This window comes from Schistocerca americana, chromosome 8, assembly GCF_021461395.2.
Source record: "Schistocerca americana isolate TAMUIC-IGC-003095 chromosome 8, iqSchAmer2.1, whole genome shotgun sequence".
In the NCBI taxonomy this organism is placed as follows: Eukaryota; Metazoa; Arthropoda; class Insecta; order Orthoptera; family Acrididae; genus Schistocerca; species Schistocerca americana.
In genome coordinates, this window is record NC_060126.1 from 154481011 (window position 1) to 154499240 (window position 18230).

Genomic DNA, 18230 nt, shown 5'->3' on the forward strand with positions numbered 1-18230 from the left:
AGTAGTAGTGTACTGCTTGACACAGTCCGTCGACGAAATATCTAGGCGTAACGTTGCAAAGCGATGTGAAATGAAACGAGCGTGTAAGGCTTCTAATAGGGAAGGCGAAAGGTCGACGTCGATTTATCGAGAGAATTTTTGGAAAGTGTGGATGGTCTGTAAAGGAGGCCGCATATAGAACGATAGTGCGACTCATTCTTTAGAACTGCTTGATGTTTAGGATCCATATCAGATCGGATAGAAGGAAGACGTTGAAGCAATTCAGGAGCGGCTTGCTAGATTTGCTATCGGTAGTTTCGCACAACACGCGGGTATTATGGAGATGCTTCGAGAATTCAAGTGGGAGTCCCTGTAGTGAAGGAGATGTTATTTCCGAATAAACGCAACTGAGAAACTTTAGAGAATCGCCATACATTTCACATAAGTACCACGAAGATAACAGAGGAGAAATTAGGGCTCATATGGAAGCATGGAGACATTCGTTTTTCCCTCGTTCTATTTGCCAGTAAAACAGGAAACGTAATTACTAGTAACGGTACAGGTTACTCCCCAACATGTACCGTATGGTAGCTTGCGGAGTATGCATATAGATGTAGGCCGGGTGTTTCTTGCCAAGAATTGCCATCTAACGCTCAGAGCATTTCCATAACACTACCGTACAGATGGGACGTGACGCTGGTAGCAGGCTGTAAGTTTACTGACTTGGCGATGCAACTGCATACTCTTGGTGGCACACGAAGAACTGAAGTCTCACAACTGGAAATTCCTTTAGTTGTCAGCCCTACAGTTCAGTGACGAACGCAACACCCCTGAGTTGAATTTGCCATTATTCCACATTTATTCAGGTTAACGTTTTATTCGAGCGATGACCAGTTCATAGAACATATGGAACTGATGAATAAGCCTCATATAATCAGTACCATTTCCCTCACGATGATATTAGTAAACTATGTTAGCTACCGCTTGTAACAAGGTTCACACTGTGGCGATGAGTCAAATATAAATTTCCATCTTGGAGTCGAAGTAATATTGACGACTAATTCGAAGAAATTCACAAAAACCAAAGCATTCTTAACACACGGATGTTCGTGTGTTTATAGGTAATCGAAGGTTTTGAATGATACTGAAGTAAACGGAGTTAACGAGATGAGTGACACGAAGATGTTGCTCGACTGAAGTTCTATTAGGGACTGACGGTTTGTTGTCTGGAGGGGATGCATACAGATGTGGGACCTTAACTTTTCCTGCGAATTGAATGTTCAAATAACTTATGGGTTTGCTGCCGGGTGACGTCGTCGAACACCGCCGATATTTCGGCAGGAGCACACCCTGTCATTCTCAAGGCACAAATGGAAGGAGGAAGAAATGTGCAAGGAAATTTAATGCCTCGGTTCACAGAGGAGAAACAAGGAAGATGCCACACACAGAACAAGTGTCAACACAAACAAAGATAACCAACAATAGAAATACCGATAGTTACTATTAATCAACAGGTGAGGTAGCACTAATTCTGTCCCTCTATTTTTTGATGAGATACAGAGCCAGATTCCAAGCAGCATTTAAACAAAATCCACCATCTCTGTTAATAAGGTTGCTTAATAGTTTCATTTCAACAGCTACCTTAATAACACTATCCCAATAGCTGGACGGGCAAGCCAGAATCTCCGTCTTGTTGTATTCCATAGGATGACCGGTGTCAAGGCAATGTTCTGCAATAGCGCATTTGCTCGGCTGTTGTAAGCGTGTGTGACGCTTATGTTCAATACACCGGTCTTCCACAGTCCTGATTGTCTGACCAATGTATGACATGCCACAACTGCAAGGATTACGATAGACCCCAGCCTTACTCAAACGAAGATCATCTTTTACGGACGCCAACAGGGCCTTAATCTTAGAATATTGTCGAAAAACACATTTCACATCATATTTCCGGAAAATACGGCCAATCCTGTTGGAAATGCTTCCTGCGTAAGGCAAAAACGCCGTAGCCGTAGGTGCCACTTCGTTGCTATCGTCACTCACCCGTTGCACAGAAGGCTGACAGCGCAACGCACGTTTGATCTGCCTCTAACCATTCTGACGAAAGGTGACTTCGAGATGTGATAGCTCAGCTGCTAAACTTTCAGGGTCTGAGATAACGTGGGCCCTGCGAACCAAGGTACAAAGGACTCCTTCACGCTGAGCTAACAGTGATAACTATCAGCTCGCAGATACAAGTCAGTGAGAGTCGGCTTTCTATAAACAGAATGTCCCAACGTACCATCAGTCTTCCTTTTGACCAGCACATCAAGGAAGGTAAGGCATCAATCCTTTTCCACCTCCATAGTGAACTGAATATTCGGGTGGATTGAATTCAGGTGTTCCAAAAACCGGTTTAAATTCTCAGTACCATGAGACCAAACAACAAAAGTACCGTCTACATATCTGAAAAAACACGCAGGTTTCAAGGTCGCTAACTCCAATGCACGTCCCTCAAAGTCCTCCATAAACAAGTTGGCCACAATAGGTGACAACGGGCTTCCCATTGCAACTCTATCAGTCTGTTCGTAGTACTGACCATTGAATAAAAAGTAAGTGGAAACAAATTTGTTAGCTCGGCACCAAACTTAACTTCAACGAATCAGAGAGAGGAACGCGAGTGAAAAGAGAAACCACATCAAAACTGACTAAAATATCAGAGTCATTCAAACGAAATCCCTGCAATAGACGTAAGAAATCTGCAGAGTTCTTACTGTGGTGTTCACACCACCTACTAGTGGGCTCAACAAACTAGCAAGATGTTTAGCTACACGATATGTCGGAGCACCAATATTAGAAACAATAGGCCTCAAACCAAAGTAGACGGTCGTTTTACGAGTGCGTACTGAAAAGTAATGCCTCCGAAATTTTTATTGTGTTTTCAACATTGGTTGAGGTTTTGCATGTCATGCATAATGCTCAATAGACTTTCCCGCTTCGATGACGCAAGTTGCAACTCTTAGCCGCCAGAGGATTCCGGGCTGTAGCGTATAATGAAGTTGTGTGTAATGTAACCAAGTGAGAGATCCTAAGATAGCTGAAAATACAAATTGTAAGATTTCGTCCACACATGGAGCACCCTCTCTTTGGGCACGACAATACCAGAACGCACGAGCGATGCGACACCTGCAGCAATCCGACGCTTGGGTTCACTGTGTTATCGATCATCTTTCATACAGCTCTCACTTCGCCCCATCCAATTTTTATCTGTTTCCAGAGATTAAAGGACACTTTAGCGGACTTCCCTTTGAGCTGTGAGGCTGTGGCCCCGTCAGCAAACATTCTACAGTGACGGTGGTTCGATGAACCCTCTGCCAGGTACTTAAATGTGATTTGCAGAGTATCCATGTAGATGTAGATGTATCATCAAACCGGACTCTCGTTGGGAGAAACGTGTTCGTTACCAGCGTGACTCTATTGAGATATAAATGTGTATATATGAAAAATGAAGATGTCGAACGTTTATTATATTTTAAAATCTTTAAGACGTTACATATAAAAGATTCGGCGGCATAACTTTTCAGCACGCCCGCGTAGATTTCGATGCTCTGAATAGGAAGGTCACGATTAAAATTTTCTCCCAGTTCAGTTGCTGGGACTTCACGTTTCACGTATATTGCTATCATAATCAATAGCATATATACATTAATTAAACAAATCTAGTTTATTCACTCCCCTTCTTTGCATTCTAGTTGTATGGAGCCTCTCTTGATAGCATCCAGCAGAAATCAGCCAACAGAACAGTGTCCATCGTCTTCTGTACCGTTGTTCCATGAGAGATACGACCTGGAGGAAGCGCTCACCGTGCTCATCAAATTTCGCTGTGAACACATCGATGTGGGGGTAAAGAAACTTCATCTTCAGGGTCATGTTGCAGCGAAGAACATCATAAGCATGAATGAGTTTGCCCACAAGGTCCCTGCAATTTTTGGCTATCGTGTTACCCACGATCAGTGTCGTCACGTTACCAAAACAATATCATGCACGCAGCTGATCAGGGACTGGAGTGGACTCAAAGTGTGTGTTCCCCAACAGCCGGCGCATCTGTAAAGCAGTGAGTACCTCCATTGCGATCTTCTCTGTGCCAAGTCTTGGAAACTTTTCACACAAATACTGAAACGCTGCTCCATTCCTGTGCACAGCCTCAACAAATTGTATCATGATTCTCCATTTAATGTGATACGGTGGAAGAACAATTTTATTCGGATTCACTGGACGTTCGTCGGCATTATTTTTTGACCCAGATGTCGGTGTTGACCATTCCCTCTGTTTATAGGGTTTTTCTTTTGCGCCACTGTCTCTCTCACACAAGTCGTAGTAGTACTTACTGTAACCCCCTTGCAAACCCAAAAGCATCTAAATGACTTTTAAATTCTACCTACCAGCCAATCATGCTTATCATAACTAACACAGTTTATAGCGGATTTCAACATGGTATAAATTTCTTTAGCTAAGGCGGCATATATGTGACAGTGTTGGATGCTCTTTCATTACTATTGTGTAACAATCCTACCTTCATGCTTGTTTTTGAACCATGTAGTAGGGTTGCCCAGAAAGTAATGCACCCCATTTCCTTATCAGCCAAAAACAATGCTACGAATGCGAAACGTTAGACATGTGTTATTTGAAGTCTCCTGGGTGAGTGGGCTAGGTTTCAGTCACGTCCGACAGATAGCGTAGCTGCAGGACAGTGTCAAAATGGCTTCTGTAGGTGATGTACGTTACAAGCAACGTGCCGTCATTGAATTTCTCACTACAGAGAAAGAAACTGTGGGAAATATTCACAAACGCTTCTGCAAAGTCCGCTTGTGCAAAGTCTACGGAGCATCTGCTGTCGACAGACGTACAGTTAGTGGCTGGGCACGGAGGGTGAGGTCCTAAGAAGGCGGTTCGGCGGAGCTCCACGATTTACAGCAGTCGGTGACACCATCCACAGCTGTCACACCTGACGTGTTGCAGCGAGCTGATGCTGTCGTTCGTGAGGACAGAATCATTAGGACTCGGCAGTTGGCGTTGCATCTCTCAGTCAGTCGAGGAAGTGTGGATGCAATTATCGTCACTCTTGGATATTCAAAAGTGTGTGCAAGATGGGTCCTGCGGTGTCTAACGGTGGATCACAAATTGCGCAGAAGAAATATTTGTCTTGATTTGTTGCAACATTTTGAAGCTGAAGGGGAGCTCTTCTTGTCTCGGAATGTGATAGGTGATGAAACCTGGGTTCACCACTTTGAGCTCGAAAGAAACCGACAGTCGATGGAATAGCACCATTCCCTCCTCACAGAAGAAAAAGATCAAATCAACTGCTACCGCCGGTAAGATCACGATAAACGTGTTCTGGGACTGTGAAGGTGTGATTCTCGTTGATGTGATGTCAAGAGACGGTACCATTAATTCAAAAGCATATTTCAACACATTAACAACATTCATGACGGGCTTCCGGCGACTTCAGCGCCATAGGAAGCCAGGAGATGTTTCGCTGCAACACGATAACGCTCGGCCCCCATACAAGTCTGAGGGCTGCTGAACACATAGCAAAATATGGTTGACAGTGTTACTCCATCCACCCTATAGTCCCGGCCCCATCGGACTTCCACTTTTTTGGGCCATTAAAGGATACCATTCGTGGGGGACATTTTCAGGACGAATATGAGGTGATTCACACAGTGAAGCACTGACCCCGCCACCAGGACAAGTCAGGGTATACACGCCCTTGTTTCGCGCTGGAGGAAGGTCATAGAACGGGATGAACATTGTTGTTGTTGTTGTGGTCTTGAGTCCTGAGACTGGTTTGATGCAGCTCTCCTCTCTATCCTCTGCAAGTTTCTTCATCTCCCAGTACTTACCGCAACCTACATCCTTCTGAATCTGCTTAGTGTATTCATCTCTTGGTCTCCCTCTACGATTTTACCCTCCACGCTGCCCTCCAATGCTAAATTTGTGATCCCTTCATGCCTCAGAACACGTCCTACCAACCGGTCCCTTCTTCTTGTCAAGTTGTGCCACAAACTCCTTTCCAATTCTATTCAATACCTCCTCATTAGTTTTGAAATAAACTCAAGGTTTTTTTTTTCTGACGCTCGCAAAACACAAGCGAGGAAATTCAATTGACACAGCTATGAGGCCAAGAGTTCAGCTTTACACTTTGGAAGATCTAAATCCCTAATCAGTTCACTAAGTTCACACCGCGTGATTTTGTGTGGTCCTTAGGATGACGATGGTGGTATAAATGTCGAGTCAGCGTCACTGGCAGATGACTGCAATTTTTCGGCTGTATGTGCCAGCTCAGTATCACCGCTATCACCTCATGATGGCGGTACATGTGGTGGAATAGGAACTGGCAATCCTTCGCCATGAGCCACTGGGCGAAAGACGGCTGGAATGTCAGAGTATTGACTATTCATCTTCCTTTTGTTATTGACTCCTTTCCTCAAGGGAGGCGTCACACAAAAATACAATACAGTGCATGATTTGTGGGTTCACACCAAATAAAAATGCATACAAGCATTCAGTGTGGACGAAAACGAAGTGCAACGCAAGTGTGGAGGCCACAATTTAACTTGGCTCCAACTCGACACCCAAAATACAAGGCGTATGCTTGCTTCATACATTAGTCAGTGGTGGCCTTCTTCAACCAAAAACAATATCTGCACAAATTTAACAAAAATTATTAGGTTTGTCATTGCAGGTGCAGAGAATTTTTCTGAAAGTGTACTCATGGAGAATAACACAATTTTTCAGTTTCAACATTTCAGCTCACATACATTCACTGCCTACTGCCTTTACAATCCTGTCAGTAACATGCGAATAACATGGCACAAGAGCACACAACCACGGCAAACGACGATTAAAATGTCATCTGGTTTCTACATTCGACAGATCTAATGTGACTGAATGGCGTGCACATGAGCCATGGTGTAAAACAGCGTTGGCAATTTATACTGGAAGCAGCCACCTCATTCGCTCATAGCAGACGAACCCTTGTCACAATGCGGTTGCCTATATTTCACATAATGTCCCATACGTGTGACTGTGAAGCGTAAACAACTTATTTATTTGTAAGTCTGAACTAGGAGACCATTTTAGGCATGATATTCATGTTCAGCATGTGGAAACGTATAAAGCACGGCTACTTTCCTTTAAGTAAAAAATAAAAAGGGAAAATTAGTCGACCAGTGTAATTATAAAAGTGTTAAAGTATAAGGTACTAGTTGACTGATACATCACATACTTAATGCGATGGACTCCCCACTTTCATGAGAAATTTCCAGATTCATAATTTAGTCAAATAATTAAGTAGTGGCTTATTTGGACAAACAAATGAATTGTCTCATTGAGGAAAATTAAGGTAACAAAGGTACAGCGTGGAATATTGGTAATAAATAAATTTCCTGAGATGAGTTTTCAGAGACAATAGCCTAGTTATAGGAAAGAGGACAATGATAACTTTCTAATGAGATACGGCTTTTTGTGAATAAACAGCTATTTACTCACCACGGTTATTGAGAACCTACCGCGGGAACAATTTTTATTACTGATTTCCCCCAAAAGGGAGGGTTTCCGGTGGAACAAAAGACCCTATTAGACTCAGTGGATTGAAAACTATATTGTGAATAATAAAGTTACGTAAAATAGTGTGCGAACAGTAATTCGGCAAATTTTGTTATACATGATACATGTTTAGTTGGAAACTTTCGAAAGATAGAATGAAAAAAATAGTTATTCAAAGAAGTAGCAAATGGAGCAATCCATCTTGCTACGTGTTATAATCTCCGAACTGCTTCGGCATCTTTCTTTAACCCAACCTTGTGAGGATCCCAAACAAATTAGTAGTTCTTAAGAGCAGTTTCCTCAAGTGTTGTTGTCTACTTGATCTCCTTTATAAATGGACTATATTTTCCTTGAACTCGTAAAGTAAAGTGCAGTCGGTTATTCACCTTCTCTACAATTGATCGTATGTGACGATTCCATTCCATGGTGTTTCGTGAAGTTAGACTTACATGTTTAAACGTCACGCAGCATACGATTAATACCCGAATGTTGTATCTATCCATCCGCATTAATTTACATTTACCCACATATAAAACAAACTTCTGCTCGTCGAATAGAAATCCTGTCCAAGGCTTCCTCAGTGCTCCTAATGTCAGTCAACGATGACAGTTTCCAGTACACAAAAGCGTCATAAGCAAACAGCCTAAGATTACTGACGACCCCACGTGATAGATCGTTTATGTATACAGATAACAGTAGGGGTTTAGTAACACTGGTCCGTAGCGCTCCTGATGTTACCTTTGTCTCAGATGAACAACGTTCTGGGTTTCTATTAGAGAGTCTTCCAGCAAATCATGTATCTGAGAATCTATCCTGCGTTCTTGGACCTTTGTTAATAGCGAATTGTATAATAAAATATCCGGAAGATTTAATTTCACTAAATTCCGTGACACCGTGTGAGTCAAAGCTGGTCTCTCTCTCTCTCTCTCTCTCTCTCTCTCTCTCACACACACACACACACACACACACACACACACACACACACTCACTCACACACACACACACACACACACGCACACGCACGCACAACGTGTTTGCAGTTAAGTATCTACATATATGAGCCAAATTTTATAAACCTGTTACAACCTTCTTATCATTGGCGCTGTTCATAATTGTAGATAAACGTAGAGCACACATGGAAAGGTAATTTTGCTGTTAGTAAGGTGATTCTGCAGGAATAGTAAAGTAATTTCGCAACACGAAATTTCATTCAGCTACTGCAGCGGTCTACATCTTCAGTTGTTGTATAAATTGCTTCCTTTGTCAGCTGTTTTTGGTGACTTTCATGGTAGGGCAATAAGCAAAATGAGCGGGGTGTCCACGATGCACCTGTTTTTCTTCACAGCATATGAGTAAGTCCTCAAGTAGACAACACAAATCCAGTCCTCACCTTTCCTGTTACCTGTAAGCCGTTGATTGGGAGAACTGTGAGCAATTTTTGGGTCGTTGCTTACAACTGTATAATTGGAGAATGAATGAAATCTTGGTTGCCTTCAACTACATTGAGACATTTGGTCAATGAATCCATTTTACTCCCGTTCTGCTGTGGAGATGACTCCCAACGTCCGTTAGAATTTTTCAACCTATTGGCCACTGATGTACGGTATGCACAGAGATTATCTGGAAACATTGAACAGAAACTTTAAGGTTCTTTGAATTGTTACCACCATCATTTACTAACCAGCTACTTCGGAGTATTGAAGTGAACCACTAGTTACTAACAAATTGCTTTGCAGGATTGAACTCAGCCTGTAACCTGAGTCCGGCGTCTGTACGTTGAACCGAGCAGCTACGTTCAAGTGACAGTACACCAGAGCTTGACCTCATCATCACTCCTGTTGATTCTCGTGTTGGACACTGTCACACCAGACTTGCACATGCCATTACCACGGACACTTCTCTATGCTGATGATGTCATGTTGATTGCGGAGACCAAGGTTGATCACCTGCAGCAAACACAAGAATGGAGCGACCGATTTGCACGCTATGGCGTACGGCTCAACAAGAAGAAAACTGAGTACATGACATCGTATCCGCGAGAACGTGGGAGCATCAACGTTGACGGAGAAGATCTACCACGATTAACATAATTTAAGTATCTCGGTTCTACAGTCTCTAGTGATGGCCACCTTAGAACCAAGACAACGTAAGGACGCAGGCAGCCTGAATTAAGTGGCGAACGACAACAAGAGTCACTTGCGGTCGTCAGATGGTGGTTCATCTGAAGTCGAAAATCTACCGGACTGTCATCCTTTCCGTCGCTCTCTATGGCACAAAGATGTCGGCCGGCTACAAAAGAGGCAGAACGACGACTGGGGGTAATGGAATAGAAGATGCTTAGATGAACAGATAGCTTCATTCAACAGGATCACGTTTCGATCGATAGTATCAGGATATGCTTTGGGGTCGCTCCGATCCAGAAGAAAATACGAGAAAATCGTCTGCGATGGTTTCGATATGTGCTGCGCTCAATCTATAGTACAGGCATCCTGCACAATGAAAGTAACTGGAAAGACCCCCGAGGGACGACTAAGACACTCCACAATGACCTGAAGGTTGTGAATTTTCATCCGGACATGGCCAACGATAGAAAAAAGAAGGGAGATCGCGAATCCATTCAGTGGACCCTGCCATCAGACGGGATAAACGCTACAGAAAAAGTAGGAGAAACATGTACACTATTCTTTGGGTTGCAGCTAAACTGCATGCAAGTTTTCTGATTTTTATTTCGGTTAATCCTAAACCCAAATCCTCAATCTCAACAATGTAATTAACAACACGTTGCTGTATTTCCCCTGGTAATGCAGATCGCTTGTACAGTTTTGTATTTGTGGATGTTCGTTATCTTCATCGTCATATGAAAAATTTTTGATGGTGTTGAAGAGGACACCACGCAGTTTTGATGTTTTATATGCAGTCATATTTTTATATTTCACCCGTCTAGCTGCAGCCAAGAGATCCACAGTTTCGTAGTTTCTGAGACCTTTTCACTTTTCAATTTATTCGTTTCTTTAGGTTTTAATTTCACAAGCTTTCCTTGATTTTCAGCAGGTTTCTTGTTAGGAGCCATGTAGATCGAAATCGTGAAAACTTATAAATAAAATGTACTAACAAAAAAGATTACATTACGCTTTAAATGGCTGTGTATTTAATAACTGAAGAAATGACATTTTTAAGTGTTTAACACCATAGTTGCTGTTTGCGTACTGGTTGAGTGGTTTCGCACTTCGTCAGTATTTTTACGCCACGTATTTGTATTCAGTACATGCTTGGTGTGGACAGTTCTATTTGTCTCATCACGCTGAAATAGACATCAGATCTTCGTTTACCCTGCGTGATTTGATCTAGTAAAAGTGATATTTTATATGCAATGGAGATTTTGTTCTTATTAGAATACAATGTGTTTAACACTGGGTTATTTATCGTAGATGTTACCCATTTAAAAATTTCTTTTCTTCAATGTTTGAGAGCTTCAAGACGCGATTTATTGAAAACGTTTATATTTAGTAAATAATTCTTCTGTTTTAAAGGAAGATAATTAACAACAAGCAATAGTAAGATAGGTTATTTGGCAATTCTCTGACATTCAAATTTGTTTATAGTTATATGTGTGAAGTACTTGCCTCTAATAATATTTGCAATAGGCATCTTGCAGATATGCATGGATCTGATGTAAGAGCAAACTGAATTGAGTTACTCAAGATGGAGCTGATTTTGTTAACACCAAGCGTTGACTTATTAAGGTCTGTGTGGAGCCGATTTAGTTAACACCAAGCGTTGACTTATCAAGGTCAGTTTCTTCACATATTTCACAAAAATAAATAAACTGCGTTCCTTACGTATCACTGTAGGCTTCATAATACCTATGACGCATAAATAAAATTTATGTTACCGGCTTATTTCAGCTCTAAAGTGATATTACAACTACGAAGCAGAAAACCACCCTGCTTTCACCATGAGATGCGTCACACAACAGCAACTTGCTGTGTCAGCGCATTCCAATGATTGCAGGAGAGCGCACATGTACTGCAAATGCAAGACAACGTCGAGTCATTTGTTGCGAAAAATAGCAAACATTACATTGAATGGTTTCATTACAGCAAACTTAGAACAAAATGCCGCAACGTTACCTACACTAGAAAATTACCTTTCTCTATTCAGAAACTCCTCTATGGTATAGGAGTTGCTGACTAGTAACATCTTTCGTCTGTTAAGAAGAAATGTTTCTGGGTATGATAACCTCGTCATATTGTAAATAACTATCACTAATGAAACCATGGCTTTGGTCACAGTCACTGTGGGTTTCTTCTAGTTTACAGGTGTCACTGTCCCCAGGCAGGTCCTATGACTTAAGAAGTGTCTTTTCTTTGGAACTGTCAACATGCGGACTGTGCTAGACACGTAAAAATTGAAGTCAACTCTAGATGAAACCGAATACTGGCCCAGCAACGAAATTGTCACGGCACACTAGTTGCCTTGCCCGACATCATCGTGAATGCTCTATTCTGCCCGGGGCCCCACGGGAAATCAGTATGCCAATAAAAAGTGAAACATCCCCTTCGAAAAATTATGAATTACTGTGCTGGGAAACCTCTTACGTTATTTGATTTTCAAACAGTTGAGCAAAACTGAACGTACTGAAACAGTTTTCTCTTTTGTTATTCTGATCATCACTAAAATGACTCACAATATTTTTTAGCGCAACGCAATCTGACTTTCAATAATCCCTACGAAAGAATGGCTCTGCCTAACAATAACCTATACGTTTCATGAATCACTTACCTCACAAAAATCTTCGTTACTCGAACTACGAGTACTGCAATACAACGAGCGCCAGTACTGCCAGCTAAATAAAAGATTCTAACTACTGAAGGCACTAACTAGTGATGGGAATAGTTGGCAATGTATTTACCTTAATAGTGTTCAAAAGTCATAATACAGATATCAGTTCATGACATCCAGTTTGGTAAATTTCCTTTTTCTAACGGACACACGTCGAGCTCGTCCGCTCATATTAACATCTCAAAATTCTGGCTTCTCTCTCCCCACATCCATCACTACTGGCGGCTGACCTACAACTGCGCAACGCTACGCGCTGTTCACATCCAACTGCCGAACAATACAATAGCGAATACTCCAACAATGCAAACTAGCCGTAGACTGCACACAGCACAGTCAGTGATTTTCATACAGAGCGCTACTCGGCGTTACCAAAATAAAAACCTAAACAGCCCACTTATAAAAGATAATAACTAAAGCTCTTAACGTTATAACCTGTCGTCGAGAGCTTACAGGTATTCAAACGCGCAGGTAAGACTTATCAAAGAGATCGAAAATAGTAACTCGCTCTACGCCGGAGAAGCTCTACGCCATAAGCCGCGCGGGATTATCCGAGCGGTCAAAGGCGCTGCAGTCATGGACTGTGCGGCTGGTCCCGGCGGAGGTTCGAGTCCTCCCTCGGGCATGGGTGTGTGTGTTTGTCCTTAGGATAATTTAGGTTAAGTAGTGTGTAGGCTTATGGACTGATGACCTTAGCGGTTAAGTCCCATAAGATTTCACAGACATATGAACATTTGAATTTTTTGGCACCCATAAGACCAGTAGTGTCACTCGCTGTGACGCACGCCGAAGGGTGCAACATCGCATTGGCCCCACTGTCTAACTAAAAAATATAGATACTTCAAAGGTCAGCTTGGACCAAAAGTCGGAAGAAATCATCAGCAGTTTGGCATAGTATTTTATGTAAATAAGCAAATGTCTGACCGCATCGAACTGTAATGCTCCTTCTAAAAGGCTCTACACTCAATTGAAATGAGCAATTACTAAATGTTATTCCATGCACGCGGTTCTGTAAAAGAAGACAACTGAAGAGATCCGTAAAAATGGAAGCATTATGACGATAGTTAAAGAGTGGACAACAGAAAACTGCAACACTTCCGGAAACAGTTGGCTTCAACCCAGCTCGTAACAGAAGAACTACAAATCGTAGAAGACGTACTGAACTGTGCGAGAGATTTTACATTGATCTCAGGTCCATGTACTTCCAGTGTCCTATGGCAGAAAAGAAAATGAAGAAAATATAGTGCTCTCTGCTAAAAGAACTCGCTGAATATCAGATAAATTATGAACTTAGTCGCTCGGAAAAGAGTTAATCTAGACTTGAATCGGCTCTTGACACCCATACACTTCATGTCTATTCAATCAAACAAGAAAATATCGCGTGTGGTAGAGTAATGCAGGTAAACAATGAAAACTGCAAGAAAACAAAAGTTTCAAAGGCTGCTACAGTATAGGAAAGCGGACACCTGGGTTGGTATATGAGAACATATACAGACAAGGAAATTGTACCATTAGAACGAAGACGCAGACGCCGTGATGAGGCAATTGACAAGAGTGTAGACGTCTATAAAAGAGGACTTACGGTAAGACAAAAGAAATCAAATCTCCGGAGACATTCTAAGCGATGAGAAAAAATTAAGAACAATAGCAGAACGTTCCGAAAGATAGCAAGCAACACTCAAAATAGTACTATATTTCGATATAATTGTTTGCTTTTCTTTTTTCTCTGTATTCACCCTGAAGATTTAATCTCAATAATGTAGGTTTTGCTTTTCTATCTGTACAAGTTCTGTAGCTGTCATATATCAAATTATTATCTTTTATTTTGTGCTGTTGCCTGCTTACACTTCTGTTAACATATTACTTTTCAATAACATACTTCTACGTCCATAAAATTGTATATTCTGGTGAGCAGTTTTAAAAATTGCAATTAATGCTACATTTTGCAGGACAGACAAGCTTTGGAAAGTATCGATAGGTCGCTATCTAAAACGGTAGCAGATGACCTGACATTATCCAGCTCTTGTGTCTCCCTGTTTAGAGGCACAAAACGCGTGGGTGTTTTCAGCTCGTTACTAAATGCAAATAAGTTGGAGGCCGAGTTGATAGGAGCTGAAGGAGTCCAGGTTGCAATAATATGCAGTACGGCACACTGTTAGAGAGAAGGATTATTATTCAAGAAACACATAGTACAATGAAATTACTTATCTTCAGTAGGTTATCGGACTGCAGCTGCGGCTATGAACTGACAATCTCGTAACATGGAATACCATGAACTAATGCAACATATTCTCAGCGACTAAGCCTGATGGGCCCTCCTCAGAGAATCAATGCAAATATTACAGAACTGGCTGAGGGCCGATTATGAAAGTATGTCTCGCTAGGTTGAAATCTAGCTAAGAAGTGAACGAGGCACTCTCGAGTTCCGTCGAGCTGCACAGCCCGCTAGAGTGCACTGTGCTCGGCAGACGACGAGCTGCCAACCTTGTGTTGGCGCGGCGTTGTAGTAGTATCTGTGGCAATGATACTACACCAGCAACAACAGACAAGAATCACTGAAACACTTGCTTGAAGTCACTGACAAAACAAGTCAACAGGTATCACGTGAAGGAATAAAGCATGGAAAGGAAGACGAACAACACACACACAAAACACGGAAAGGTGAAAAGAGTAGAACAATTCAAGTATCTTTAGGAATATGTACAGCCGGTCGCGGTGGCCAAGTGGTTCTAGGCGCTTCTGTCTGGTACCTTGCGACAGCTACGGTCGCAGGTTCGAATCCTGCCTCGGGCATGGATGTGCGTGATGTCCTTAGGTTAGTTAGGTCTAAGCAGTTCTAATTTCTAGGGGACTGATGGCCTCAGATGTTAAGTCCCATAGTGCTCAGAACCATTTGAACCATTTCAGTACGTACAAACAGGAAGATCAAAGACGGCATCCAACATCGAAAGAACAGAAAATGCACAAGACGGACTAAAATAAGGGAAATGTATCAAGGCAGACCAAATTCAGGCACTTCAGTACAGTTTTACTACCAGAAACACTTTACACCTCGGAAACGACCACAAACGTTGCATCGTGTATCACATAGCCAGAAAAACTAGCACCTAAAATAACCAGAAAAAATACGTATAGACTCACAGACACGATCAAAAGATGCTGCTAAACGTTCTATAACAGACACAGAGAGAGGATTTTTGTTATAGTTATCAGCTCAATCAAAACACCTAAGACAAAAGGGAAATAATACGTAAATGTTAAACGAAAGAGGCAAATTCAGAGACGAAATTTAAAGCAAAAAAGAACAAAAAACGGAAAAGTATGGACAGAACAAAGGAAAAAGAAACTCAGTCAAAGAAAGAAGAGATTTTGAGAAGAGAAAAAAAGGAAGGAAACGACAAAAAATTGAGTAATCATGTAATATTCAATTTCAAACACTGTTTTAAAGGACCAAAAATGTATAATAATAACAACAATAATAATACAAAAATAGTGACTGACTTGCCAAATTCAAATGGAGAAGAAATAATTAAGAATCAATACGTTCATTAAGAAGGGAATCTTTCACCTGCGCTTTTTGAACTAAGTATAGATTATGCCGTAAAGAAATAGAGAAAAACAGTTTAAACTCAAAGGATAAAAAACTGAACACAATAAGACCTTACAGATGTTTAGGTGGTGACCTATCAACCAAGCTGGTGACCTATCAGAGGACACAGAAGATAGACTACAATTCGCCATTAATAAATTGGGGCAAATGAGCTCCGTCTACAATTTCCTGCTCTCAAAAAAATGAAACAAATATAGGGGAATTCATAGTAAAATAGCCACGTAGACAAGAAATAACTGTAGATAATGGTTCAAATGGCTGTGAGCACTATGGGACTTAACATCTGAGGTCATCTGTCCCCTAGAACTTAGAACTACTTAAACCTAACTAACTTACGGACATCACACTCATCCATGCTTGATGCAGGATTCGAACCTGCGACCGTAGCGGTCGCGCGGTTCCAGACTGACGCGCCTAGAACCGCTCGGCCACACCAGCCGGCTGTAGATAATAAAGCATTCGCACCATATTCTCATGTTAGCTTTTTACGCTGGCATATCAGCTACAACTATAACTACGATGATAGATAAAACTAAACGGGTTTCATACTATTTGCTTAACAATTCACCGCAATGTTAAAGGTAAACAATAGAGTCTCAGCCGTGCGGAATGGCAGCGCGGTTAGAGGCGCCATGTCACGGATTGCGCGGCCCCTCCAGCCGGAGGTTCGAGTCCTCCCTTGGGCATGGGTGTGTTTGTTGTTCTTAGCATTAGATAGTTTAAGTTACTTTTAATTAGTGTGTAAGTGTAGAGACCGATGACCTTAGCAGTTTGGTCCCTTAGGAATTCACACACATTTCAACATTTGAATAGAGTCTCAAAATTGGTTCAAATGGCTCTGAGCACTATGGGACTTAACTTCAAAGCTCATCAGTCCCCTAGAACTTAGAACTACTTAAACCTAACTAACCTAAGGACATCACACACATCCATGCCCGACGCAGGATTTGAACCTGCGACCGTAGCGGTCGCGCGGTTCCAGACTGTAGCGCCTAGAACCGCTCGGCCACCCAGGCCGGCAATAGAGTCTCAATTTTTATGAATTCACGTTAGCGTCATTACGTAATTACGAGGTAAAAACACGAATAATGATCAAGAACGATGAGAGAGCCATAGAGAGGCGACATCGACGAAATTCCTTAGATCGATAAGAGGATATACACTGAAGCGCCAAACTGGTATAGGCATGCGTATTCAAATACAGAGATATGTAAGCGGGCAGAATACGAGTCTGCGGTCGGCAATGCCTATATGAGACAACACATCTCTGGCGCAGTTGTCAGATCGGTTACTGCTGCTACAATGGCAGGTTATCAAGATTTAAGTGAGTTCGAACTTGGTGTTATAGTCGGCGCACGAGCGATGTGTGACAGCATCTCCGAGGTGGCGATGCTTGGGGATTTTTCCGTACGACCATTTCACGAGTGTATTGTGAATATAAAGAATGCAGTAAAACATCAAATCTCCGACACCGCTGCAGTCGGAAAAAGATCCTGCAAAAAAGGAACCAACGACGCCCTGAGGAGAGTCGTTCAGTACGACAGAAGTGCAACCCTTCCTCAAATTGCTGTAGATTTCAACGCTGGGCCATCAACAAGTGTCAGCGTGCAAGCCATTCAAAGAAACATAATCGACATGGGCTTTCGTCTCGCTTGGGCCCGTCAACAGCCAACATTGCACTGTTGATGACTGGGAACATGCTTCCTGGTAGGAGGAGTCTCGTTTTAAATTGTATCGAGTGGATGAACGTGTATGGATATGGAGACAACCTCATGAATCCGTGGACCCTGCACGTCAGCACGGGACTCTTCAAGCTGGTGGAAGCTCTGTAATGGTGTGAGGCGTGTGCAGTTGGAGTCATATGGGACCCCTGATACGTCTAGATACGTATGCATCCTGTCTGATCACCTGCATTGATTCATGTCTATTGTGCATTCCGACGGACTTGGGCAATTCCAGCAGGAAAATGCGACACACCACACGTCCAGAAATGCTACAGTGTGGCTCCGGGAACACTCTTCTGAGTTTGAACACATCCACCTGGTCACCAGACTCGCCGGACATGATCATTATTGAGCATATCTGGAATACCTTGCAATGTGACGTTCAGCAGAAATCTCCATCCCCCTCGTACTCTAACGAATTTATGGACAGCCCTGCAGGATTCCCTCCAGCACTACCTCAGACATTAGTCGAGTCCATGCCACATCGTGTT